The 26,863-nt window shown below is 55.6% G+C and overlaps 8 non-coding genes and 1 pseudogene across 8 annotated transcripts; 6 read left to right on the top strand and 3 right to left on the bottom strand.

The window, feature by feature from the left end:
- The first annotated feature begins 6,792 nt into the window (after positions 1-6,792).
- Positions 6,793-6,911, top strand: LOC118607002. Its single transcript, XR_004952698.1, has one exon. It is a non-coding gene; the product is annotated as a 5S ribosomal RNA (ribosomal RNA).
- A 720-nt stretch (positions 6,912-7,631) lies between these two features.
- On the bottom strand, positions 7,632-7,750 carry LOC118606941. The gene has a single exon (XR_004952697.1). It is a non-coding gene; the product is annotated as a 5S ribosomal RNA (ribosomal RNA).
- Positions 7,751-8,678: 928 nt separating this feature from the next.
- Positions 8,679-8,797, top strand: LOC118607092. Its single transcript, XR_004952699.1, has one exon. It is a non-coding gene; the product is annotated as a 5S ribosomal RNA (ribosomal RNA).
- Positions 8,798-9,497: 700 nt separating this feature from the next.
- Positions 9,498-9,616, top strand: LOC118607612. Its single transcript, XR_004952758.1, has one exon. It is a non-coding gene; the product is annotated as a 5S ribosomal RNA (ribosomal RNA).
- A 1,585-nt stretch (positions 9,617-11,201) lies between these two features.
- LOC118607489 lies at positions 11,202-11,320 on the top strand. The gene has a single exon (XR_004952757.1). It is a non-coding gene; the product is annotated as a 5S ribosomal RNA (ribosomal RNA).
- Positions 11,321-12,538: 1,218 nt separating this feature from the next.
- Positions 12,539-12,657, bottom strand: LOC118607245. Its single transcript, XR_004952744.1, has one exon. It is a non-coding gene; the product is annotated as a 5S ribosomal RNA (ribosomal RNA).
- Positions 12,658-13,352: 695 nt separating this feature from the next.
- LOC118607367 lies at positions 13,353-13,471 on the bottom strand. The gene has a single exon (XR_004952755.1). It is a non-coding gene; the product is annotated as a 5S ribosomal RNA (ribosomal RNA).
- A 957-nt stretch (positions 13,472-14,428) lies between these two features.
- Positions 14,429-14,547, top strand: LOC118607129. The gene has a single exon (XR_004952702.1). It is a non-coding gene; the product is annotated as a 5S ribosomal RNA (ribosomal RNA).
- A 691-nt stretch (positions 14,548-15,238) lies between these two features.
- LOC118607418 lies at positions 15,239-15,347 on the top strand (annotated as a pseudogene).
- Positions 15,348-26,863: the final 11,516 nt, after the last annotated feature.

The raw sequence follows: 26,863 nt of genomic DNA, 5'->3' as shown, positions 1-26,863 counted from the left end.
ATAGGCTTGAGGACAAGTAAGTGGGTTGTGATGTAATGTGAGTTGAGTTTGTACTGAGAATGTACTTGGGAGGCTCCTGCTCTTGGGCTGAAGGCCTCGGTTGTTTTTTTTATTTGGGAGCCTCCAGGCTTCCCAGCACCACCTGACACAGTCTGGGCCCTGGGTGGGAACCTGAGTAGTGGAGCTGTACGTGATGGGCCAAGCTGCACATTCATCATGTCTGCTGGGACTCAGGACACGGCCTTGTTTAATTTTGTTTTGAAATAACTTCAGACTCACAGGAAAATTGCAATCAAAGCATCAAAGTACAAAGAATTCTGGTGTTCCCTTCCCCTAGACTTCCCAAAGGTCTTCACACCCGAACGCAGCCTCCTGATCCCTTCCTGTATTTTCAGCATCCACCCCATTTCACAAGGAAGAAAGCAGGCCAAAGGGACAGGCCCTGATCTGAGTCGTTTGTCATTGTCATCTGATCAGAACCACAGCGAACACACACGGATTGAGCATCTAACGTGCACCGAGCATTGTCCCCGGTGCTTCTGCTGTGTGTCATCTCTCCCGCCTGGCATGGCCCTCCAGGTGCGGTCAGTCACCATCCCCACTTAGCAGGCCAGCCGAGGCGCAGGGACTGGTCTGGGGGCCCAAATCCCCACAGTCAGCAGTAGCGGGGTTTGTGTGCAGACGCAGGTGGCCTGGGGTAAGGGAGGAACAGGAACGAGGGAAGAGTGACTTCAAGACACAAAGGCGCACAGACAGGGTGGGAGCCCCGTTTGGGAGGCCACACAGTTCTTCAGTGACACCTTTGCTATCGTGTCCAGAGGAGGTTGGGAGCAAACTCAGAGACACTGAGACGGGACAAAACAAGTTTTCTCCTTTGCGGAGGGGAGCCGGCTGTGCTCACTCTGAGTGTCCGGGGTTCACATACCGGCGGTGCGGGAGTGTGAGGGTGTGTGCGTGCGTGTGTGTGCCAGTCAGTACGCACAGGGCCGCATCAGGGCTTGTATGGTCCCCTCGGAGGCGCTGGGGGACAAACGAGCACGCACTGAGACTTAGAGGCGGGTTGCTGGGAAAGGAGAGGGACCAGAGGGGCCTCACTGCCAAGCCTCAACCGCAGCGGCCGCTCCGCACGGCAGGTCAGGGGCCGGAGCAGCAGCGGGAGAAGCGCGGGGACCAGCCAGAGCCGAACAGGGCCTGGTCGGGAGATGGGACTTCACAGGGGAGCAGGAGGAGCCACTGCGGGCTCCCTGTGAGGCGTGACCTCCCGCTGCTGCGGGGGAGACGGTGAGCGGGGGCGCCCCCAGGTCAGCGGCAGGGCCCGGAGAGGACGTAGAGACAGCGACAGGGACGCGAGACCTGTCGCCTTAGGTTCCCAGAGGCGCGAGCGGAGCGCGCAGCACTGGGGCGGGGCGCGCAGGGCCGGGGCGGGGCGCGCAGGGCCGGGGCGGGGCCCGCAGCTTCGGGGCGGGGAGCGTCACCTAGGTGCACAGAGACAGCGGACAGGCTTGGCTGAGGCAGAGACAAGCCTCCTACCGAAGAAGTTACGCCTGGGGTGTGACGACCCCCCCCCCATGGCCCGCCCAGTTAGGGACTTGTGATCAGATCACCACAAGGTCACTCTCCACAGAGCCCCTCTTCTCCAGATTGCATTTCTTCCTTGGCCAGGTGGCTGTTCAGATTTTTACCCAGTTTTCACGAGGTTGTTTGTTTTAGACTCCTTTGTATAGTCTGAGAAGAAATCCTTTATCAGATACGTGTTTTGCAACTATTTTCTCCCAGTTCGTGGTTGTTCTTTTGGATCTCTGAACAAGGTCTTTTACGAAGTTTTTAATTTTATAAAGTCCAAGTTATTTTTTTTTATTAAACTTTGCGTGCACAGTCATGCTCTATACACTACCCACGCATCAGTCACTTAGTAGCCATCTGGCTTGTCACATTGACCATTCTGGTATCACAGTGCTTGTGTTCAAGTGACACTTATTTGACTTAATAATGGCCCAAAGCACCAGAGCAGTGATGCTGACAATTTGGATAGGCCAAAGAGAAGCCATAAAGCACTTCCTTTAAGTGAAAAGATATGTATGTATGTATACAAAAAACAGTCTCTGTAGGGTTTGATATTATCCACGGCTTCAGGCATCCACCAGGAGTCGTGGATCGTATGCCCTGCTGCTAAAGGGGGACGACTGTACCAGGTGCAACAGAGTTCTGTCACCTGAAGAAATATCTTTTAGTCATGTGACATTATATCTTGTATTCCGTGCATTGCAGTGTAATGTATATGTTCTTTCAATAAGCCAATACTGAGCTTATGCACAGATGCAATTAGCATTCTTAGAAACATCCTTTTTAAGGTTATAGTTTTCTCAGAGAAGTTTTGGTTCACGGCATAATTGAAAGGAAAAAATTGCATATACACTCTCTGCCCCCACACAAGCATGCCTCCTGCTGTATCTCATCCCCCACCGGAGTGGTACATTTCCTATAACTGGTGAACTTACCCTGCTACGTGTTAATCACCCAAAGTCCATGCTGTATTTTAGCATTTCTCAGAAGGAAGCCCTTCTTTCTTGTGGGGAAGCCACGTCTTAGGGAAGAACTCTGCTATTAGGGGGTGAAGCCTCATTCTAGGGGTGGAGTCCCACTCCAGAAGGGGATGACATGCACTGAGTGGGGCATTGTGCTCTTATGCGGGTGAGCCTTCCTATAGAAGGGAAAGTTGTGTTCAGAGATGGGGGACCCTCTTCAGGTAGGGAACCCCATTCTTTGGGGGACAGCAACGCTATTGAAGAGCCTCACTCTTGTGGGGTACTGCCTTTTATGGGGGATCCCACTCCTAGTGGAGCCTCACATTCAGTAGGGTCCTGCTCTGGAGGAAGCCCCATTCCAGGGGTGGAGCCCTGCTCTCATGCAGGAGCCTCCTGCTGGGGGGAGAGCCCAGCTCTTTGGAGGAGGCCCCACTGTAGGAAGAGCCCCAATCTAAGTGGGGACTCTGCTCTGGAGGGGAGCACTACTTCTAGGGGAGAGCCTCACTCTGGGAGTGCGGAGCTCCACTGCAGAAGGGAGAGCCATGCTCTAGGGAGGGAGCAGGATCCTGTGTGAGTGTAGGTCCCTGGACTCATAACTGTTGGAATCAGTCTTCAGAGAACACATTTCCTGCTTCATCTGACAAATGGAACCAATACGTTATACGAGGCATGTTAAGGGTCTAAAATAGGATTTATTTCAAAGTGACCTTAGTACTAAGAATCTGGATTCTTATTTTAATGAGTGGGCAGAGCCCTTAAGGCAGGAAATTTTTCTTCTCTGCTGCTATCTGGTGGGCAATTTAGGGAATGACAACAAAGGGTAAGTCAAAATGTTATTTGTTATCCTCTGCTGCCATCTGGTGGGAAATTTTGGGAATAGCACCAGAGTTTAAGTCACGAAATGTTATTCGTTATCCTCTGCTGCCATCTCGTGGCCACTTTTGAGAATAGCACCAGAAGTTAGGTCACGAAATGTTATTTGTTATCCTCTGCTGCCATCTCGTGGGCGATTTGGGAATAACATAACAATGCTGCTCATAAAGTTATGTCAGCCTTTTTGCATGTTCATTTTGAAAATATCACCCAGGGCATGTCATTACGAAAAGTGTCTCTGATGCTGTGTCGTGGGTATTTTGAAAATAGCGTCCAAGTGTATGTCATCATTAAAATTTATTTCCTGCTGTCATAAAAAGTTACTAAATAAAAAAGTTACTCTTTGCTGCCATCAGGTTGACATTTTGGGAATAAAACCTGGTGTAGGACACCGTAAATATTCATTATCTGTCTTCATCTATTGCGTATCTTGAGAATAACGTGAGTGTAATAAAATTTATTCCTGCTACCATCTTGTGGATATTTGGAGAATAACACTACAGTGTACATCATTAAAACTTGTTCTGCCGCTATATTTAGTATGCATTAAAAAAAAAAAAAAACACCCCAGAGTATGTCGTTATGAAATTTTTCTCTGCTGCTATTTGACGTGAATCTTGGGAATAACACAGAAGTGATTGTCACGAAAAGTTATACTCTGCTGCAATCTCGTGGACATTTTGAAAATAACACCGTACCGTAATTCATCCTCAAAATTTATTTTACAGTGCCATCTGGTAGGCATTTGGAATAACCCCTCATTTTCTTTCTGCTGCTATCTAGTGTGCATTTTGAAAATAACAGTCAAGGGCCTGTTCTTATGAAAAGTTTTTCACTGTCCCTATTTCATGTGTGTCTTTGGGTAAAGCACAAGAACTCATATCATGAAAGTTATTGTCTGCTGCCATCTCGTGGGCAATTTGAAAATAACACTCAAGTATATGTCATTATAACAAATTCTATTCTGCTGCCATCTTGTGGGCATTTGGGGAATAACACCAGAATGAATGTAGTCATGAACATTTTTCTGCCTTCATCTCCTATGCATCTTAGGAATGATAGCAGAGTGTATGCGATAAAGATTTTCATGTTGCTATCTGGTGGGCATTTTTAGAATAACACCACAGTGCATATCATAAAATGTTATTTCTGCAAGTATCTCATGTGCATTTTGAAAATAACAGCCTAGGGAATGTTATGAAAACTTTTGTCTGCTGCTATTTCATGTGCATCTTGGGAAACACAGGAAAGCTAGTCATGAAAAGTATTCTCTGCTGCCATCTCATGGGTATTTTGAAAACAACACAGAAGTGCATATCATAAAATTTATTTAATGCTTCCATCTTTCGGGCTTTTTGAAAATAACACCCAAGTGTATCTCATCATAAAAATTTATTTTCTGCTGCCATTTTGTGTGCATCTTGGGAATAACACAAGAGTGTATATCATAAATTTTATACTCTGTTGTCATCTGTTGGGCATTTTAGAAATAACGCCTGAGTGTCATCGTGAAAGTTATTCACTGCTGCAATCTAGTGGACATTTCGGTAATACCAGCCTAGGATATGTCATCATTACGTTATTCTCTACTGCCATCTCGTGGGCATCTCGTGAATAACACCCCAGTTATGTCATCATGAGAAGTTATTCTTTGCTGCCAGGTCAGGCATCTCGGGAACAGCGCTTTAGTGCAGGTAATCATGAATATTTATTGTTTGCCTCCATCTCATGTGCATCTTGGGAATAATACCAGAATGCGTGTAACAAGAAATTATTCTCTTCTGCCATCTGGTGTGCATTCTGGGAATAGCACCCAAGAATATGTCATCATGAAAAGTTATTTCTGCTGCCATCTCGTGGGCATATCAAGAATATCACCCAACTGTATGTCATCATGAAAAGTCATTCTTTGCTGTTGTCTCGTATGTAGCTCAAAAATAACATCTGAAAAAGAAAAAAACATCCAAGTGTATGTCATGAAAAGTTATTCTCTGCTGAAATCTTATTGGGATTTTGGGGATAACACCAGAGTGTATGTCAGAAAGTTATTCTCTGCTTCTGTCTTCCGTGCATTTTGGGAAGATACCTGTGTGTACATCATCATGAACAGTTATTCTCTGCTGCCATCTCGTGTAAATTTCAGGTACAACATCAAATGTAGGTCATCGTAGAAAGTTATGCTATGCTGTTATCTTGTGTGCATCTCAGGAATAACAATTGGGTGTATGTTATAAAAAGTTATTTTCTGTCTCCATCTTATGTGACACCAGAGTGTATGTCATTATGAAAAATTATTCTTTGCTGCCATCTCCTGTGCACCTTGGGAATAACACCTGTATATATGTCATTAAAAGTTATTCTCTGTTGTCAGTTCTGGGCATTTTAAAAATGACACAAGAGTGCATGTTATGAAAAGTTATAATCTGCTGTAATCTCGTAGGCATTTTGAAAATAACACCCAAGTGTATGTCATCATTAAGATTTCATTTCTGCCACTATCTGGTAGGTATTTTTGGGAATAACACCCGAGTGTAGGTCACTATGAAAAATTAATTTCTGCGCCCATCTCGTGTGTATCTTGAAAAAATACCAGAGTGTATGTAATAAAAAGTTTTTTTCTCTGCTGCCATATGGTGGGTATTTTAAGGATAACACCTGAGTGTTTGTCATCATGAATATTCATCCATTGCTGTCATTTGGTGGACAGTTTTGGAATAACACCAACCGCATGTCACAAAAAGTTATTTCTGCTGCTATCTCATGGGCAGTTATGTCTGCTTTCTCCTTCCTTCACAGTCACTCGCTCTGTCTCTGTGTGTCTCTGTCCCTCTGTCTCTCAGCTCTCCCTCTCTCTCTCTCTGTCTCTCTTGATGCAGACAGGTGATATGAAGGCAAGGGGCAGCGGACCGGGCGAGTCCCTGGTCCCGGTGGAGGGCGAGGGTTGCGTCCGTCGGAAGCGATGCCTCGGAGTGTGACCGCGGGCTCCGTGTGTGTTTGGGCAGGTCGGGCACGGCTCAGCGGGAGGACAGGAAGGAGTGCGCCTGGGTCAGGGCCGAAGCCCCGACTTAGCCGCCCTTCAGGTGCCTAGGTGCGCAGGTGGCGGAGAGGATGGCGGGCCACGTCCAGGCTGGGGTCCTGTTCAGTGGCCAACACTGGGAAGGCGGGCGGCCCGGGTCTTGGGCAGTCGGGGGATGCAGGAGCGCCCACCCAGACCTCCGCACTGCTAGGAACCGGGCAAGGTCCGCGGTGCCTTAGCACGGCTGGCGCCGGCTGGCTGCTGTTTCGCCGGCGGAACCCCTGCAAGCCCCCCAGGAGTTGCGCTGCAGCCGCAGAAGTCTCTGGCGCCGAGGAAGCCAGGCTCAAGCTCTTAGGGCGGCAGGTGACCATTTCCCACGTCTACGGCCATACCACCCTGAACGCGCCCGATCTCGTCTGATCTCGGAAGCTAAACAGGGTCGGGCCTGGTCAGTACTTGGATGGGAGACCGCCTGGGAATACCGGGTGCTGTAGGCTTTTGCCACCCGTTCCTTTTGCCGCCTTCCAGCCAGGGTGCCCCTGGACGCCCCCAGGCCCTGTTCGCTCGCTGTCTCGGGCAGCCGCCCGAGCCCAAGCTTTATCCGTACGGCTGGGCGCCCCGCACCCTCTCACCCCCTCCCCTGCTCTACTGCAGTCGCCCTGGGCTGTTTTTTCTCTCCGCTCCGGGCCCTTCCCTACCGGGGCGCCGCGGGGCCGAGCCCCTAGGACCGCGGTCTCTGACACACGCTGGGAGTGCACTCGCATCCCCGGAACGCAGGACCGGCCACCAACACGCGCCCCGCCGCGCCTGAGGCCTCGCCTCGGCCAGCGCGCTTCTCCCCGCCCTTCTCCCGGGACAGCCAGGTGCGCCGGGAGAGGGGCGAGGCCGCCCCGCACGGCAGGGACTGGAAGTGGGACCGACCAGCCGCGTCAGAGCCTGAGACACACGAGGACGTGGGCGCACGGGCGACGAGAGCGACAGGCCGCAGTTCGTGCCCCCCACCCCGCCCCCGCGAGCACACTGTAGGGAGCCCCGTGCGTCTTTCCTTCTGCGGCGGGACCCGCGGCACGGCTCTGAGCACAATGAGACTCCCTGGGCCCCCGGCCTGTCCCGGGGTACGGGTACGGTGCACCGGGCACTAACCGCCTCCTTGTCCCACGACCACCCTCTACTGTGGAAGCGGCCTCTTCAGGGCGGCCGCAGGAGGGGGCGGCAAAAGCCTACAGCACCCGGTATTCCCAGGCGGTCTCCCATCCAAGTACTGACCAGGCCCGACCCTGCTTAACTTCCGAGATCAGACGGGATCGGGCGCGTTCAGGGTGGTATGGCCGTAGACGAGAGAAGGTGTCGTCTGCCGCCCCAAGAGCTCGAGCTTCGCCTCCCGGGCGCCGGAGATTCCTCTCGGGGTCACAGTCGGGGTCCGGCTCCGGGCGTCGGGGCGCTCCCCTGCGGGTGCCGTCCCGCTCTCTGCGCGGGCAGGCGCGCGCTCGCGCTCCCTCGCCCGCGGGGTCTCCTCTCTCGTCTCTCTCTCCGTCCCTGTCCCCTTCCTCCTCACCGTCTCTCTGTGTCTGACCGCAGCCAGCTCTCGCGGCCGTCCCCTTCCCGGCGACCCCGTCCCTGTCCCCTCCTTCGTGGCTCTCGCTGGGCCTCGCGCCCTGGCGACCTGTGTCCTCCTTTCTCCTTCCCTCCTGGTCACTCGCTCTGTCTCTGGGTTTCTCTGTCCCTCTGTCTGTCAGCTCGCGCGCTCTCTCTCTCTCTCTCTCTCTCTCTCTCTCTCTCTCTCTCTCTCTGTCTCTCGATGCAGAGAGTCGATGTGAAGGCAAGGGGCAGCGGACCGGGCGGGTCCCTGGTCCCGGCGGAGGGCGAGGGCTGCGTCCCTCCGACGCGTTGCCTGGTGGTGTGGCCGGGGGCTCCGTGTATGTTTGGGCAGGTCCGGCACGGCTCGGTGGGGAGGGCAGGGGAGGAGAGCGCCTGGGTCAGGGCCTGAGACCGCACTTAGCCGGGCCGCAGGTGCCTAGATGCCAGGTGGCCGAGAGGATGGCGGGCCTCGCCAGGCCGGGGTCATGCCGAGCGCCCAGGATTGAGGAGGCCCGGGATGCGAGAGCGCCCACCCAGACCTCCGGCATCGCCGCGAACCGGCCAAGGCCCGCGTGCCTTAGCGAGGCTTGCGCAATCCCCGCCGGGGGTGGGGTGCGGGCGCGGGCGTCTCTGGCGCCCGGGAGGCCAGGCTCAGGCTCTTGGGGCGGCAGGCGACGTCCTCTCCCGTCTACGGCCATACCACCCTGAACGCGCCCGCTCTCGTCTGATCTCGGAAGCTAAGCAGGGTCGGGCCTGGTCAGTACTTGGATGGGAGACCGCCTGGGAATACCGGGTGCTGTAGGCTTTTGCCGCCACCTCCTTTTGCCGCTCTCCAGCCAGGGTGACCCTGGACGCCCCCAGGCCCTGCTCACTCCCTGTCTCTGGGTACCTGAGCAGTTGCTTGAGCCCAGCCAGCACTGTCACACGCCCCGCACCCTCGCCCGCCCTCACCTGCTCTCCTGCAGCCGGCCGTAGGCTGTTTCCTCTGAAAGCTCCGGGCCCTGCCTTCCTGGGCTCCGCCGGGCCGAGCCCCAAGGGCGAAGGGCGCTGGGCGGAGGGCGAGGTCGCGGCCAAAGCTTTGCCTGGTGGTGTCGCTGGTTGCTCCGTGTGGTGCTGGGCAGGTCGGGCTCCGCCATGGCGGGGAGTGCAGGGGCAGGGCGGTCTAGGTCAGGGTTGGGGATGGGACTTTGCAGGGCCGCTCCTACCTAGATGCCCAGGTGGCCGAGAGATTGGCAGCCCACGCCCGGGCCGGGGTCCTGCCGAGCAGCCAAGACTGGGGAAGCGGGCTGCTCGGGGTCTGGCAGTCCTGGGGTGTAGGAGCCGCCACCCAGACCTCGGGCACTGCCGGGAACCGGCCAAGGCCCCGTGGTGCCATAGCTCGGCTGGCGCTGGCTGGCCGCAACCTCCCCCCACCCACTCCCAGTATCTGCGCTGCAGGCGCGGGCATCTCGGGCTCCCGGGAGGCCAGGCTCGACCTCTTGGGACGGCAGACGACATCCTCTCCCGTCTACGGCCATACCACCCTGAACGCGCCCGATCTCGTCTGATCTCGGAAGCTAAGCAGGGTCGGGCCTGGTCAGTACTTGGATGGGAGACCGCCTGGGAACACCGGGTGCTGTAGGCTTTTGCCGTCTCCTCCTTTTGCCCCCCTCCAGCCAGGGTGACCCTGGACGCCCCCAGGCCCTGCTCGCTCCCTGTCTCGGGGGACCCGGGCAGCCCCCGGAGCTCAAGGGCTGCCAGCACGGCGCGCGGCGTGCGCCCCGCCCCCTCGGCAGCCCTCACCTGCTCTCCTGCAGCCGCCCGTGGGCTGTTTCTTCTGAATGCTCCAGGCCCTGCCTTCCTGGGCTCCGCGGGGCCGAGCCTCAAGGGCAGAGGGCGCTGGGTGGAGGGGGAGGTCTCTGGGGAAGCGTTGCCTGGTTGTGATGCCAGTGGCTCCCTGTGGTTTTGGGCAGGTCGGGCTTGGCCACGGCGGGGAGCGCAGGGGAGGGTGGGTCTGGGTCAGGGCCGGGGCCAGAACTTGGCAGGGCCACACCTCCTTAGGTGCCCAGGTGGCCAAGAGGATGGCAGGCCAAGCCCCGGCCAGGGTCATGCCGAGCGGTCAAGACTGGGCAGGTGGGAGGCCTGGGCCGTGGGCTGTCCCTGGATGCGAGAGCGCCCACTCAGACCTCTGGCACTGCCGGGAGCCGGTTAGGCCTTCGGTGCCTTAGTGGGGCTGGTGGTAGCTGGCTGCCATTTCGCCGGTGGAACCCCTGCAACCCCCCCAGGAGGTGTGCTGCAGCTGCGGGAGTCTCCGGCTCCCGGGAGGCCAGGCTCGAGCTCTTGAGATGGCAGGAGACACCTTTTTCTCATGTAGACCCAATACTGCTCTGAATGCTTCTGAGCTTGCCTGATCTGGGAGGCTCAGCAGGGTCTTTCCTGGTTAGTACTTGGATGTACTTGGATGGGAGACCTCCCGGGAGTTCCGGGTGCTGCAGGTTTTTGCCACTCCCTCCTTTTGCTGCCCTCAAGCCAGGCTGCCCCTGGATGCCCCCGTGCACTGCTCTCTTGCCGTCTGGGACGTCCTGGGCAGGCGCCTGAACCCAAGGGCTGCACAAACGTACGTGCGCCCCACGCCACCGCGCGCCTCCACCTGCTCTCCTGCAGCCAGCCCTGGGCTATTTTCTCTCTCCACTCCCGGCGCTTCCCTTCCTGGGCTCCGCTGGGCCGAGCCCCCTCCCCCCCTCCCGGAGTGGAGGGCGCTGGGAGCAGGGTGAGATCTCTCCGGCTGAAGCGTTGCCTGGTGGAGTTGCCAGGTGCTCCGCGTGGTTTTGGGCAGGTCGGGCTCGGCCGCGGAGGGGAGCGCAGGGGAGGGGTGGGTCTGGGTCTTGGCTGGGATGGGACTTGGCAGGGCCACACCTACCTAGGTGCCCAGGTGGCCGAGAGATTGGCGGCCCACGGCCGGGCCGTGGAGCAGCCAAGATTGGGGAAGCACGCTGCCCGGGGTCTGGGCAGTCCCAAGGTGCAGGAGCCAGACCTCAGGCACTGCCGGGAACCTGCCAAGGCCCGCGGTGTCATAGCTCGGCTGGCGCTGGCTGGCCGTCGCCTCGCGCTCGGACCCTTCTCCTCAACTTCCCCCTACGCGCCCTCAGTAGCTGCACTGCAAGCCCGGGCTTCTCTGGCGCCCAGAGGCCAGGCTCGGCCTCTTAGGACGGCAGGCGACGTCCTCTCCTGTCTACGGCCATACCACCCTGAACGCGCCCGATCTCGTCTGATCTCGGAAGCTAAGCAGGGTCGGGCCTGGTCAGTACTTGGATGGGAGACCGCCTGGGAATACCGGGTGCTGTAGGCTTTTGCCACCCTCTCCTGCAGCCGCCCTGAAGAGGCCGCTTCCACAGCTGAGGGGGGTCGTGCCCTGGCTGGGCTCAGACGAGGAAGCTGTTCGTGCCCGGTGCCCCGTACCCCGGGACAGGCCGGGGGCCCAGGGAGTCTCATTGTGCTCAGAGCCGTGCCGCGGGTCCCGCCGCAGAAGGAAAGACGCACGGGGCTCCCTACAGTGTGCTCGCGGGGGCGGGGTGGGGGGCACGAGCTGCGGCCTGTCGCTCTCATCGCCCGTGCGCCCACGTCCTCGTGTGTCTCAGGCTCTGATGCGGCTGGTCGGTCCCCCTTCCAGTCCCTGCCGTGCGGGGCGGCCTCGCCCCTCTCCCGGCGCACCTGGCTGTCCGGGGAGAAGGGCGGGGAGAAGCGCGCTGGCCGAGACTTGAGGCCTCGGGCGCGGCGGGGCGGGTGCTGGTGGCCGGTCCTGCGTCCGGGGATGCGAGTGCACTCCCAGCGTGTGTCAGGGACCGCGGTCCTAGGGGCTCGGCCCCGCGGAGCGCCGGAAGGGAAGGGCCCGGAGCGGAGAGAGAAAACTGCCCAGGGCCGGCTGCAGGAGAGCAGCTGGGGGCGGGAGGTAGGCGCGGAGCACGGACGTGCGTGCGGCCCTTGGGCTCGGGCAGGTGCCCGGGACCCCCGAGACAGCGAGCGAACGAGCGATGCTCGGGGGCGTCCAGGGGCACCCTGGCTGGACGGCGGCAAAAGGAACGGGTGGCAAAAGCCTACAGCACCCGGTATTCCCAGGCGGTCTCCCATCCAAGTACTGACCCCGGCCCAGGCGTGGCCCGCCAATCTCTTGGCCACCTGGCACCTAGGCAGGTGCGGCCCTGACACGTCCCCTGCGCTCCCCGCCGGGGCCGAGCCGGATCTGCCCCAAACCATGCGGAGACGCCGGCGACTCCACCAGGCAACGCTTTGGCCCGCGACCTCGCCCTCCACGCAGAGCTCTTGGCCCTTGGGGCACGGCCCCGCGGACCCCAGGAAGGGAAGGGCCCGGAGCGGAGAGAGAAAACTGCCCAGGGCCGGCTGCAGGAGAGCAGCTGGGGGCGGGAGGTAGGCGCGGAGCACGGACGTGCGTGCGGCCCTTGGGCTCGGGCAGGTGCCCGGGACCCCCGAGACAGCGAGCGAACGAGCGATGCTCGGGGGCGTCCAGGGGCACCCTGGCTGGACGGCGGCAAAAGGAACGGGTGGCAAAAGCCTACAGCACCCGGTATTCCCAGGCGGTCTCCCATCCAAGTACTGACCAGGCCCGACCCTGCTTAGCTTCCGAGATCAGACGGGATCGGGCGCGTTCAGGGTGGTATGGCCGTAGACGCGAGAACCTGTCGCCTGCCGCCCTAAGAGGCCGAGCCTGGGCTCCCGGGCGCCGGAGTCGCCTGCGCCTGTAGGGCATCTCCTGCAGGGTATGCGGGGTTGGGCCCGCGAAGCGGCGGCCAGCCGTACTAAGGCGCCGGGGGCTTTGGCCGGTTCGCGGCGATGCCGGAGGTCTAGGTGGGCGCTCTCGTATCCCGCGACTGCCAAGCCCCGGGCTACCTGCCTCCCCAGTCTTGGCCACTCGGCAGGACCCCGGCCCGAGTGCGGCCCGCCATGCTCTCGGCCACCTGCGCATCTAGGCACCTGCGCATCTAGGCACCTTTAGCTCAGCTAAGTCAGGGCTCCGGCCCTGACCCAGGCGCACTCCTCTCCTGCCCTCCCCGCCGAGCCGCGCGCGACCTGCCCCAAACCGCGCAGCGACAGGGGCCACATCACCAGGCAACGCTTTGGCCCGCGACCTCGCCCTCTGCGCTTGGGGATCGGCCCCGCGGACCCCAGAAGGGAAAGGCCCAGAGCGGAGAGAGAAAACAGCCCAGGGCTGGCTGCAGGAGAGCAGGTGGGGGCGCGCGGTGGCGCGGGGCGCAAAGACGATCGTGCAGCCCTGGAGCTCGGGCGCTTGCGCGAGACCCCCGAGACAGCGACCGAGCGGGGTCCAGGGGAGTGCCGGAGGGCGGCAAAAGAAGGGGGGCGGCAAAAGCCTACAGCACCCGGTATTCCCAGGCGGTCTCCCATCCAAGTACTGACCAGGCCCGACCCTGCTTAGCTTCCGAGATCAGACGAGATCGGGCGCGTTCAGGGTGGTATGGCCGTAGACAAGAGAAGGTGTCGTCTGCCGCCCCAGGAGCTCGAGCTTGGCCTCCCGGGCGGCAGAGGTTCCTCTCGGGGTCAGAGTCGGGGTCGGGCTCCGGGGGTCGGGCTCCCGGCGTCGGGGCGCTCCCCTGCGTGTCCCGTCCCGCTCTCTGCGCGGGCAGGCGCGGGCTTGCGCTCCCTCGCCCGCGGGGTCTCCTCTCTCGTCTCTCTCTCTCCGTCCCTGTCCCTTTCCTCCTCACTGTCTCTCTGTGTCTGACCGCAGCCAGCTCTCGCGGCCGTCCCCTTCCCGGCGACCCCGTCCCCATCCCCTCCTTCGTGGCTCTCGCTGGGCCTCGCGCCCTGGCGACCTGTGTCCTCCTTCCTCCTTCCCTCCCGGTCACTCGCTCTGTCTCTGGGTTTCTCTGTCCCTCTGTCTGTCAGCTCTCCCTCTCTCTGTCTGTCTCTCGATGCAGAGAGTCGATGTGAAGGCAAGCGGCAGCGGACCGGGCGGGTCCCTGGTCCCGGCGGAGGGCGAGGGCTGCGTCTGTCCGAAGCGATGCCTCGGGGTGTGGCCGGGGGCTCCGTGTATGTTTGGGCAGGTCGGGCACGGCTGGGCGGGGAGGGCAGGGGAGGTGTGCGTCTGGGGCAGGGCCTGAGACCGCACTTAGCAGGGCCGCAGGTGCCTAGATGCCAGGTGGCCGAGAGGATGGCTGGCCAAGCCCAGGCCAGGGTCCTGTTGAGCAGCCAAGACTGAGGAGACGGACGGCCCGGGACCTGGGCAGTCGCGGGATGCGAGAGCGCCCATCCAGACCTCCGGCATCACCGCGAACCGGCCAAAGCCCCCAGCGCCTTAGTACGGCTGGCCGCCGCTTCGCGGGCCCAACCCCGCATACCCTGCAGGAGATGCCCTACAGGCGCAGGCGACTCCGGCGCCCGGGAGCCCAGGCTCGGCCTCTTAGGGCGGCAGGCGACAGGTTCTCGCGTCTACGGCCATACCACCCTGAACGCGGCCGATCTCGTCTGATCTCGGAAGCTAAGCAGGGTCAGGCCTGGTCAGTACTTGGATGGGAGACCGCCTGGGAATACCGGGTGCTGTAGGCTTTTGCCACCCGTTCCTTTTGCCGCCGTCCAGCCAGGGTGCCCCTGGACGCCCCCGAGCATCGCTCGTTCGCTCGCTGTCTCGGGGGTCCCGGGCACCTGCCCGAGCCCAAGGGCCGCACGCACGTCCGTGCTCCGCGCCTACCTCCCGCCCCCAGCTGCTCTCCTGCAGCCGGCCCTGGGCAGTTTTCTCTCTCCGCTCCGGGCCCTTCCCTTCCTGGGGTCCGCGGGGCCGTGCCCCAAGGGCCAAGAGCTCTGCGTGGAGGGCGAGGTCGCGGGCCAAAGCGTTGCCTGGTGGAGTCGCCGGCGTCTCCGCATGGTTTGGGGCAGATCCGGCTCGGCCCCGGCGGGGAGCGCAGGGGACGTGTCAGGGCCGCACCTGCCTAGGTGCCAGGTGGCCAAGAGATTGGCGGGCCACGCCTGGGCCGGGGTCCTGCCCGGCGGACAGGACTGGGGAGGCTGGTGGCCCCGGGCCTGGGCAGTCCCGGGGTGTGAGAACGCCCTCGCAGGCCTCCGGCACTGCTAGGAACCGGCAAAGGCTCCCGGTGTCTCAGCGCGGCTGACGCTCGCTCCAGCCGCATCTCCAGCGGAACCCTCCAGCTCTTCTCTCAGGAGGTGCGGTGCACTAGTGGGCGTCTCCGGCGTCCGGGAGGCCAGGTTTGAGCTCTTAGGGCGTGGGGTGACACCCTCTCCCGTCTACGGCCACACCACCCTGAACGCGCCCTATCTCGGAAGCTAAGCAGAGTCGGGCCCGGTCAGTACTGGGATGGGAGACCGCCTGGGAATACCGGGTGCTGTAGGCTTTTGCCTCCCCCTCCTTTTGCTACCCTCCAGCCAGGGTGCGCCTGGACGCCCAGGGCCCTCCCTGCTCGCTTGCTGTTTCGGGGATCCCGGGAAGCCGCCGGAGCCCAAGGGCTGCACGAACGGCGGGCGCCCCGCGCCATCGCTCGCCCTCCCCTGCTCCCCAGCAGCGGCCCTGGGCCGTTTTCTCTCTCCGTTCCGGGCCCTTCCCTTCCTGGGCTCTGCCGGGCGGAGCCCCGAAGGCAGAGGGCTCGGTGTCCCGCCGAAGCGTTGCCTGGTGGAGTCGCCGGTGTCTCCGCGTGGTTTTGGGCAGGTCGGGCGCGGCCACGGCGCGGAGCGCAGGGGAGGGTGGGTCGGGGTCACGGCCGGGCCGGGACGTGGCAGGGCCGCACCTGCCTACGTGCCCAGGTGGCCGAGAAGATGGCTGGCCACGCACGGGCCGGGGTCCTGCCGAGCGGTCAAGAGGGAGGCGGGCGGCCCGAGGCCTGTCCAGTCTCAGGGTGCGAGAGCGCCCACCCGCCCTTACGGCACGGCCCGGGCGAAGGGGCGAGGCGCGCGCGCGCTCTCCCGGCCCCCCGAAGCCCTGCGCGCAGCGCTCGAGGGCTCAGGGCGCGGGGAGCCGCTGCCCGGCGCGGGCTCTGCGCGGCCTCCCGGCCGGCGCCGCTCTCCGGCCCGCGCGGCGGCGCGGTGGGGGTGACGCCGCCCGAGCGGGGCGCGGGCGGCCGAGGCGAGCGCCGGTCCACGCCGCCCGCGGCCGTGGCTGCCGCTCCGGCCCCCGCCGCGGCCCTGGCCGTTGTCGCGGAGGCCGCCTGCCAGTCAAGGCGCGGCGGGCACAGGGAGGGGACAGGGGAGGGGGCAGGGGAGGGGACACGGCCGAGGCGGGAGGGACGGGGGAGGGGCCGGGGGCGTGGCCGGGAGCGGGGCGGGCACAGGGGGAGGGGACAAGGGGGTGGAGCGAGGGGCGCTGTGACCGCGCGGGGATCTGCAGGACGCGGGGCGTCACCCTTCTCGCCGCGTTTCACGGAAGCATCGCAGGAAAACGTCCCGAGCCGCCCGGCGTCCAGGGAGGGTCCTGCGCGGCTCAGACTCGGCGACCCCTCGACGAGTGCCAGACGGCGCTCTCCTGGGGCCGGCGTCATTTCTTGAAGGCTGCCTCTTAATTAGGAAATTTTCCAACATCTGTTGTCAGAAGAAGTAAATTTCAGTTAATTTTCTGTAATTTTTTAAATGCCCGTTTGGCATTGTAGTGACGGCGTCCTACTGAAACGATGCGTCTGGTTTACGTGTCATTTCACAAAACAGCTTTAGTTTTTAGTTTTGTTTTTGGATTATACCGTCCCTGACACACAAACAATAATGAAGTTTACAAATAGCATAAGACTATTAGAAACTTTTTTTGAGCTCTTTCCCATGTAAAAGAGTAAAAACAACAACAACGGGCAAACTCCTCGGGCGATTCCACAGGTGCAGCTCCTTGGGCCCAGCACTGCGGATTCAGAGAGCCGTGAACCAGGAAGACAAACAGTGCGCCCCCCTCATTCTCAGCCGCCCAGCCCGTGAGACAGCGACAAACACTCCCACTTCATAAGGCGAGGGGAGGGAGGTGCTGCTTTCAGAAGGGACGGTTTACAGGACCACAGGGGCCTGAAGTGCACCTCAGCGGTCACCAGCTCCCCTGACCCCAGGGCCAGGCAGCACTCCTTGGTTCCGGCTCAGCTCGGCCCCGGATGTTTCTATTGCTCTCCTTGGCTCCTGGCCCTGCCACCGAGTCCTTCCTCTTCCAGAAGACATGGCTCCTGTCTGCAGCTAAGGAGCATTCCCAGCCGGCAGAAGGCTGAAGGCCCAGAGGCGTTTTTTTTTTTTTTTTTTTGAACTGTCTCTATTCCTTTTAATCCAAGTCGACACTGCATTTGAGGCCCTTCAGTCCCTTAGAAGCAAGCCCCTTGCACTTTGTCTGTCAGGAGGAGTCTCCAAGTCACTGCCCGGAATCCTTCAGGCATCTTAACCAGGGGTTTTACAGTGTCCCCTTGATTTGCATTGTATCTCGAGACTATTTCTTACATTAAACACTGTCCCGAGTCCTCTACATTTCCTCGAAATTCTGTTGTAAACTGTAAATTCTTTCTTTAATTCATTTCTGCAGGGGGCAAAGTAACGCTGCACGAAGATGTCCACGTGATCACCCTGGACACCAGTGAGCATTCCACCCTGCACGGCGGAAGAGGCTCACCAGACGTGATGAGGGCGCGGTTTCTCCAGGTGGGCCAGACCCGCCCACGCGGGTCCTCCGAAGCTGAGAACCTCCCTGGCTGTGGCTAGAGACAGTCAAAGAGCGAGAAGGACTCACGTGACCTCTGCCGTCTTTGAAGACTGAGGGAGGGAAGCGAGGGGTGAGGGTGGCTTCCGGAGCGGGGGACACCTCTCAGCTCACAGCATCGAGGAAGTGGGGGTCAGTCCTACAACCGCGAAGAGCTTGATTTTCTAAACACCCAGAATGAGCGGGGGATAGTTCTGCCCCTGGGGCTGGTGGGTGGGGACGCGGCCCTGCCCACGTCCTGGCTCTGGGCCGTGAGCTGTGTGAGACCTCGGACCTACAGAGCGGCTCGAATAAAATGAAACGGAGATCGGGCCTGACAATCCCCCAAGCAGACAAAGCCACAAGCCGCATAAAGCAACATAAATCCAGCTTATTTCATGAACATAAGCAAAGCTTAATTATTTCTTGTAAATGCTTCTGATAATCATAAAAGAAATTTCAGCCGTTTTCCTCAATGGTGTAAGGTAATCATCTTTAGCCGACCCCCATTCCAATAACTCGTCACTGTACAGGCGACACAGCAGCCCCATGAGCCGGGCCGCGGCTTCGTGCTCTCTGGGCGGCCGCTGGGTCTGAATCCTCCCAGGCCGTGCCCAATTGACCCTTACCGAACACTATGTTACTGATTTGGTTTCAATTTTTACTGTCTCTGGATTTTTGGCAGAAATATAATGATAACTTTGTGTTGTTTAAGCTGGTAGGGTTTGTGATCATTTTTTTTTTTTTTTTATCTCTCTCCTGTGGTGCCTTACCAAGCAGTTAGAAAGTCATTGTTACTTTCCAGTTCTACCTGGGAATTACTTTAGTGAGGTCAACAAGTTCAATAGGTGCCCTTTCTACCTTCCAGTCACCGGCAGAAGTCACGTGGTCCACCCCGTACTCCTGTCTCCGGGAGCAACTTCCTCCTCCCTTTGCCCGCTCACACTGTCTGCTCTCTACCCCTTCCCGCATTCACCTGCTGCCTAGCCCTGAAGACGACGCCATAGGTTTGGGATTTCGTTACAGCAATGCTAATTTCTGTTACGCTTTTAGTAGCACTTCCTGTTGAAATCGTCTATTGTTTTGCGCTCCCATTACTACTTTCTCTTTCATTTGCCTCTCTTCTTGCAGCAATCCGCCACCCTAAAACTTAGGGGATTCGAATAACAATGTATTATTTTTCCGAAAGATGCACTCAGCTGGCGGATCACCTGGGTTGTCTGACCCTCTCTCCAGATGCGCTTCCGTCTCAGGCTTCTTCCCTGCATGGAGTCTCGGCATGGCGCTCCCATGGGGCAAAAGCAGACGCTGTCAGGCCTCGTGAACCCAAGATTTTTAAACATGTGCGAGGTCCCTTCTACCACATGCTATTGCTCAGAGCGAGCACAGGACCAGCCACATGCAAGCCGGCAGAGGGATAAACTCAGTCCTCGATGTCACACGGGAGGGGCACGGACTCATGAAGGCATGATTCAGGAGATCACTATATAATGATCTATCACAGACAGTATTTCATGTAGGACAGGCGCAGAAGAAGCCACGACTGATAGCGAGGGTCCAGAGCTGAGGGCAGAGAAGCAGGGAGGACTCCCACATGCTAAGTCAGCAGAAAGGCCTCTCAGGAGCTGTGCTTACCCATCCATGGAAGCAGGAGGACAGTGGGAACCGCTGGAGCAGGAGCTGCGGGCTGAGGAGGGGCTGCGGCTTTCCTCAGCCCCTGTCCAAAAGCCAGCGAGAACCTCTGGCTCTAAGAGAATCGCCAGCAGAGTCTGGGGGTGTCTGCATAAAAGGAACACTGGAGACTCATATTCTAGTGCACATCGAATGAGGTCACAGGCTAGTGGACCGTCCCGACGTGCACGTGGACTGTATAACGACGGCAGGGCAGGCAGAAAGGCCCGGGAGCGGAGTCCGCTATCACTTCTGCTTCGATGAGAACACACGTTTCCAGTGGGCCAAGCGAGCAAAGTGAGAAATAGTTGGGCTTGTGCCATCACATTAATGCCAACACAAGAAGCTAATTTCTGAGTGGGAAAAACCCGCAGCGCTCGCCCACAGAGCACACCGTGGGACGCGAGAGCGGAGGGGGGCTGGGGCAGGCCGAGCAGGGGAGGCGAGAGCGGAGGGGGGCTGGGGCAGGCCGAGCAGGGGAGGCGAGAGCGGAGGGGGGCTGGGGCAGGCCGAGCAGGGCGCCGGATTCGGAGGCCCCTGAAGAACTCGCCCGTGTGCCTCGTTTAGAAATCCAGTGCTCGAGTACCTGTCAATGGCTCATCAGTGCCGGTCCAAGAATCAGCGTCAAACAGTACGAGGACGACGACGGCGGCCCGTGAGGCCCTCGGACTCCCAGAGAAGCTAGAGCCTGGAAGACGGAGGAGGAAGCCGCAGCCCATGGGGAAACTGCACTCCCCACCAGGTGGGAACGGGAACAGAGGCAACGAGCAGGCCGTACACTTTTCCCACGTCGGACCCTGTAAGGAACAGAGCCGACAGCCAGCAGAAAAGAGGAAGTCAGGAAGCGAGGGTTTGCTTAGCTCCCAGCTCTCATGGGCTCCGAGTGGCCCCCCAGCACACTGCCCCTCCCCTCTCCTCTGCTCTGTGGTTGATCAGGGTCTGGAAACCTGGGGCGAGTGGCTGCTGGCTGTAGTGCTGGCGGCTTGGGCTTGGTCTCGCTGGTAATGCGCAATGTGTTATTTGGGGTAGAAAGTTTCAGTTATGTGAGATGAATAAATTCTGTGTCTACCTTACATCGTGGTGCCTACAGCTAACAATACTGTATTGTACACTTGACATCTGCTAAGGGGATGAATTTTATGGTTCTTACCACACACACAAATAATGATGATAGTAATAATGATAAATAAAGAGAGTGCGAGGAAACTTTTGTCGGTGGACGGATATGTTTATGGCATACTATATGGGTGGGCATGGATCACAGGTGAGCTCTCCAAACTCATCAAGTCGCATACATTAATCAGGTACAGCTTTTCATATGCCAATCATACCTTCATATAAGTGGTTTAAAAAAATAAAATAAAATAGGAGAGAATATAGTTACCCAAAGCACTAAGCACATTGCCTGACATAGTAAATATACAATTCATGGTTTGACCTCAGCTCAGGCCTGGGAGCTGGCCCCACGGACACCTGGCAGATGGTGCCATGGCCACCGCTCCAGCCCCCAGGCCAGTACTGCTTCTGCTGACCACCAGCCCAGACAGAGACCGGCTCCAGCTGGTGCTCGCTTCCGGTAGTTGGAGGAGGCAGGCTGCTCCAGACACACGATAGTTTCTTCTAGCTACTTGCTATCCCCCTGTATTTCATCCTGGCCCCTCAGTTTTGGCTCCTGTAAGAACCTGGGTTTGCGGCGCAGACGTTTTGAAGTGTGAGGTCTGTGTCGCCTTCGTTCCCCACCCTTGAGTCTGGAGGTAAAGGCGGGAAAACCGAGCTCGCCACGAAGGCAACAGTGACGTCAGGTGTGCTCTGCCCTTCGCTCCCCAGACTTCAGAGAAACGGCAGTCCGCTCACCTCGTTTCGCACACAGCACTCTTCAAGGACACATCTTTGCGCACAAAATTAAATCTAATTGAAAGAAATCTCATTACTGAATTTTTGCTTTGCAGAATACACTTTGGTATAAAAGTCCCCAGGAAAATGTGTTTCTTAAAGGAACAAAAATGGGATGAGAATGTAAATGCAAAATATGTTTTATGGGTAGAGTCTGCTTTTTCTGTTACTCAGGGGAAATGAGCAGACTGTATGAGTCTGATTCCAGTTTTACTTTATCGCTGCCAGCAGGGGTGTGTTGGGAGGACCCAGAGGGCTGGCCAGCTAGGAGAAGCTTACAGCCTTGGGACCCACAATGGGAGCACGGTGGGTGTCCCTGGTGCTCTGGGTCCTGCAAGGCCTGAGGTGATCGAGAACAGAGGAGGGGGAGGTTGAGACCTCAGAGGAAGGGAACATGGGCTAGAGCAGGCCGGTGCTCTGGCTTAAACAAGAACAGACTGAAAAGGCCAGAGGACGGCAGGGAGTAGAAGTGGGGAAGTCGTCGTTATAAGAAGCTGGTGCCGGTTGTACTCGAGTGATGGGCTGGGCCACTTTCTTCCTCGACAGCTGTCCCTATCCCCAGATGCCTGTCCAAGTCCCACAACAAAAACCAGCTTGATTCAGTATATGGCAAGCTGGACCAATAAGTTATGTGCAGATTTTCTTCAAATAGAATGACCAAGATTCAACTCAAATCTGCAAAGACTATTGGGATTACTGTGTCCAAGATTCTGTGTGAATGTGGTGTCCTGGATTCAGAATTGTGTCAGAATCTATCTTCAGTTTAAATAACTGTAAAATACATATAATAATTTTCTTTCTTCATCTGACAAACAGAAGCAGTAGGTGAGAAGAGATATATAAAGGACAGGAGTTATTTCAAAGTGAGCTAAGTACCAAGGGTCTGGACTCTTATTTGAATGGCGGCGGTCAGAGCCCTTAAGGCCGGGAAACGCTCTTCTATGCTGCCATCTGGTGTGCATTTTGGGAATAACACCTGTATATAGGTCGTCAAGTGTAGGTCATTATGAATAGTCATTCTCTGCTGCTATCTGGTAGGCACTGTGGGAATAACATGTCAGGACTGCTCATAAGGTTATTTCTGCTGCTTTTTCATGTTCATTTGGAAACTAACCCCCAGCGCATGTCGTTATGAAGAGTTTTCCTCTGCTGCCATCTCGTGGGTATTTTGAAAATAACACCCAAGTGTATGACGTCATTAAAATTTATTTCCTGTTACCTTTACATTAAATATTATTTTATAAAAACACAGCAGCTCCTTACATAGATGATGAAAATTTTCCAATCTGGTTTCATCAGAAATCATATTCATAAACCCAAAGTGGTTTTTCCAGTAAATTCATGTCCCGCATCCAATGTCCCACCTCTCTCCGGTATGCACGCGGCAGTGGCGGTGGCAGTGGTGATGGCGATGCGGTGGCTGCTTCTCAGGACGGGCCGCTGCGATCGTGTGGTCCTCCTGACATTCGCGGCGCGGGCTCTACTCTCCTGCGGTGGTTCCCCGTGACGCCTCTTCAGGCGCTGCCTGTGGTTCTCCACTAATGATTTTTCAATTAGGTGTTGCCAAGTCAAGGGACCCTGTAATTAAGCATAAGAGAAATAAAATGTCATGAAAAGTAAATTCACTTTTCTCCCAGTTGCTCATATTTTTAAATGCAGCAATCTTAATTAGAAGAGAATGATTTGGCGCAGGAGCAACTATAGATATTCTGAAAATGACTTATAATCTTCTAACATTCTTATACTTTTATATCAATTATGTTTAAAAGACAGATTTAGTTATTAAAAAATTATTAAGTAATTTGGGTTAACCTATGTACACAATTCTGCTAAGTGTTCTACGATAAAAGCTTATGCTTGAAAACCCCTATTTGCCAAAGCCGGGTCAGGAAGGAGGTCTCTAACACGTGCGGATGAACAAACTCTGTCCCATTGGCTCCTCGGCCGGGGGAGGATCAAGGACAGACTGGTTGCCCGTGTGCCGGAGTATTCCTCCCAGGCACGCGGCCCACGCAACGTGGGTCTAATCCGTGCCTTCTCACCATTAGCTATCGGCCGCTTGGCCTCGAAAAGGTGCAAGGTACAGGCGTTGGAGGGTGGGGCCAGTGTGAGCTTGAGGGTGGTGTTGAGAGACGGTGAGCAGGAGCCGAGGGGTTGGTCCTGGGGCGATTCACCAATCAGCGTAGAGTTGGGTTGGCCTTACTCCAGACCTGGTCCTCTGGGTGCTCAGGGCGTAGTCTCCATCCCGTGTGGACCACCATATGACCCCCACGTGAGCATGCGTGGACACCCCACCCCCATATCACACACATGTGATCTAGCGTGAGCCCACATTGTGTATGCTCCGCCTTTTCAGGAAGCCGGAGGAAGCTTCTTGAGGACTCCATGGCGCCATTGTGTGAGGCGGTCCCGGTATCTCAGCAGCCCCTGGGAGCTGCACCACGGGCCCGGGGAAAAGAGAAAGTGAGAAGTGTCCCAAATCCAAATGCCCGAAATCTGGACAGGAGTGCCACGTGTGGGGAGAGGGGCTGTCTGTCTTCGGAGGACACAGCAGAGGACATGGCTCGGTGAGGAAATTTCTTTTCTTTTTTTTATTTTTTTTCCTAATTTTAGTTCTGTGGCGTAGTATGGTGAGGGTGAGGAGTACTGAACGTGCGTGTATCTGGTTTTTGCTTATGTTACACAGGAACTAAAGGTATCTGGCCTATTAGTCGACATGTAACAGAGGGAGTTACTTCTACCTTGATTCCAGCCTGCATCTGCCCCAGGCTGACAGCTAACTGTTTGGATGGGTTTGAAGATTTTGTCGTCTTCCTTAGGTCCCAGGTTCTGCCTTTTTCCATGCACTTAAATGGATTTCAGAAAACTACAAAACTTCCACTTTGTTACGGTGGCAGGAAAATTAATGGCTGGATTACCAGTCGCTCCTGGAAACTTCTGTAGCTGAGAGATCATGGTCTTCCACTGGCAGAAATAAACATTGCTTTCGTTGACCCTGTCAGCCTTCTTGATCTATTTCTGTGGGCTTTGGTAGAATTTAGAAGTGCTACAAGTCCTTTTCCTCTCATCTATACTTAGACTGACATGAACAAATATTGGCAAAGCTATAACCTGTGTCACGGGAAAGGTTCTAGTCTTATTCTGCGAGAAAGAATTCCGGGGTAAGATGAACAGCTGGAGGTCTTGTGTGTCCTGTGACCAGATTCTTGCCTAATTCCACAAGAAAGAATCCAAAGGCTAGATGAACAGCAAGCAGGAAAGCACCTCACTTGAGGAGGTGGAGGTCAGGCTGAACTTGAGAGAGGAAGAGGGAGGAAGGGATGGAGAGGGAGAGAGGGAAAGTCCCGCTTTGGCCGAAGATGGCATCTAGGCTAGAAAAGACCCGTTTTGGCTTATCACCTCTGCTGGGGCTAAATCGGGGAGGTCTGAAGAAAGGAAAAATTCCCAGAGCCATATCCCGGAGGGGGAGGCAATGTCCCTGCACTACCTGTTCAGCCCCTCACTTGGACTTAGTAACTCCTCTTTTTGTTTATTGAAACTTCTCTTCTAGAGATGGTCATTTTTTCTCCTTGTCTTTTTGTCATTTGCCATACAAGTAAACACTATAAAAATAGAAAGCCTTTGTCTTCTTTAGTTAAGTCGTAAAAAGGCTTATTGCTTTGAGTCTCTATTAAAATCCTACTGTTAATGGTCAGACTGTGGATTCTCTGAACTGGGAAAACTCTCAATCAGAAAATGTTTTATAGAACTCTCACGACAAGAAGCCTTTCACAGACATCAGGGTGTCTTCTACAATCATAAGTAATTCTGTTTATGTTTTGATCTCTATTTGTGAAACTTTTGCGTTTGTCTATATAACGTGTGGTAGGATGTTTTTGTCTCCGACTTCTGTTACTAGTTTGTAATATTTGACTGGCTTAAAGGAATTGAATGCTGATATAAATTAAGAAATGCGTTTCAAGATCATATGATCAGAGACAATATTTGATGTTAAAGCTGGCTTAGGTTTGGTTGGATTACATAGACATGTTTTTGAAAGTCATTAACATCAAGTATGTTTTAGCTGGGTCAACAAAAATAAGTTTATGTTAGCTGTGTTACAAAGTATATAAAGAAAATAGCTCGATATACAAAATATCAAGAAAAATCAAGATAATAATTGGCTTTGCGATCTCATAGTTTTAACTAATAAATAAAATAGATACTAATGAGGTTTTTAGGTAAACTATTTAGCAATGATTATTTGTATATGTACATTTAAAAGCTTTTCTAGGTGTCTTTGGTGAACTGAAACTTTTAAGGTTTTGTTATTTAAATTAAGTGATGGTCATTCATAGTTTTACACCTGCATGAGCAACGTGTAAGGGTTCCAATTTTTCTATATCATTGCCAAGGTTTGTTATTTTTGGTGTTCTCAATTACAGCCATTCTAGTGTGAGTGAAGGAGTATCACATTGTAGTTTTAATTGCCATTTCTGTCACGACTGATGATGTTTCACATCTTTTCGTGTGCCTGTCATCAAAAAATTTATCGTCTTCTGCCATCCTGTGGTCATTTGGGGAATAATGCTCAAGTGTTTACCATCTTGAAAATATTTTCTGTTCTCATCTACTGTGCATCTTGAAATAACATTAGTGAAAGAACTGAAAAATCTTTTTTGTTTTTTGTTGCCATATGTGGTGCGTTTTTGGAAGATCACCCAGCGTAGGTCTTCATGAAAATTCTCTGCTACGATCTAGCAGGTATATTGTGAATTAGATCACAGTACATGTCATAAAGAATAACTTTCAGTGGTATCTCCTGTGCATTTTGAAAGTGATATCTAATGGGAAGCATGTTGTTATGAAAAATTGTTGTCTGTGGCCTTTTAGTGTGCATCTTGGGAAAAACACAGGTGTGCGTGTCATGAAAAGTTGTTCTCTGCTGCCATCTCGTGGGCATTTCGAAAATAACAAGCAAGTGTATGCCATTACAAAAATTTATTTTCTGCCTCCGTCATGTGGACATTTTGGGGATAACACCCGAGAGTATGCCATCATGAAAATATATTTTCCTCTCTCATCTACTGTGCATCTTGGAATAACATCAGAGTGTAATTGATTAAATCTCATTTTCTGGACATTTAGCAAATAACACCACAGTACATGTCATGAAAAATTATTTCTGCTGCTATGTCGTGTGTATTTTAAAACTAACACCCAAGGGCATGATGGCACAAAATTTTTCTCTGCTCTCATTTCTGGTGAATATTGGGATGAACACAGGAGTGTACTTCATGAAGAATCATTGTCTGCTGCCATCTCATGGGCATTTTGAAAATTACTTCCAGGGGTATACATTAACAAACATTTTCCATTGGCATCTGGTGGAAACTTTGAGAATAAAACCTTACTGTAGGGCATCATGAAAATTCATCCCATGCCCCAATATTTCCTGCGTCTTGTAATTTACACAAGAGCATAAGTAACAACAAATTATCCTCTGCTGCCATCTGGTGAGTATTTTAGAGTAACTCCAAGTGTTGTCATCATGAAAAATCATTCTGTACTGCCATCTGGTGGGCATTTTGGGAACGACACCCCAGTGCCTGTCAAGAAAAATGTTAACTTACTGTTATGTACATTTAAAAAATAACACTCCAGCATATATCGTTACAA

This window comes from Rousettus aegyptiacus, unplaced genomic scaffold (assembly GCF_014176215.1).
Source record: "Rousettus aegyptiacus isolate mRouAeg1 unplaced genomic scaffold, mRouAeg1.p scaffold_m13_p_8, whole genome shotgun sequence".
NCBI classification, from domain to species: Eukaryota; Metazoa; Chordata; class Mammalia; order Chiroptera; family Pteropodidae; genus Rousettus; species Rousettus aegyptiacus.
Note: the sequence above shows the minus strand (reverse complement) of the source record. Positions and strands in the feature narration are given on the sequence as shown.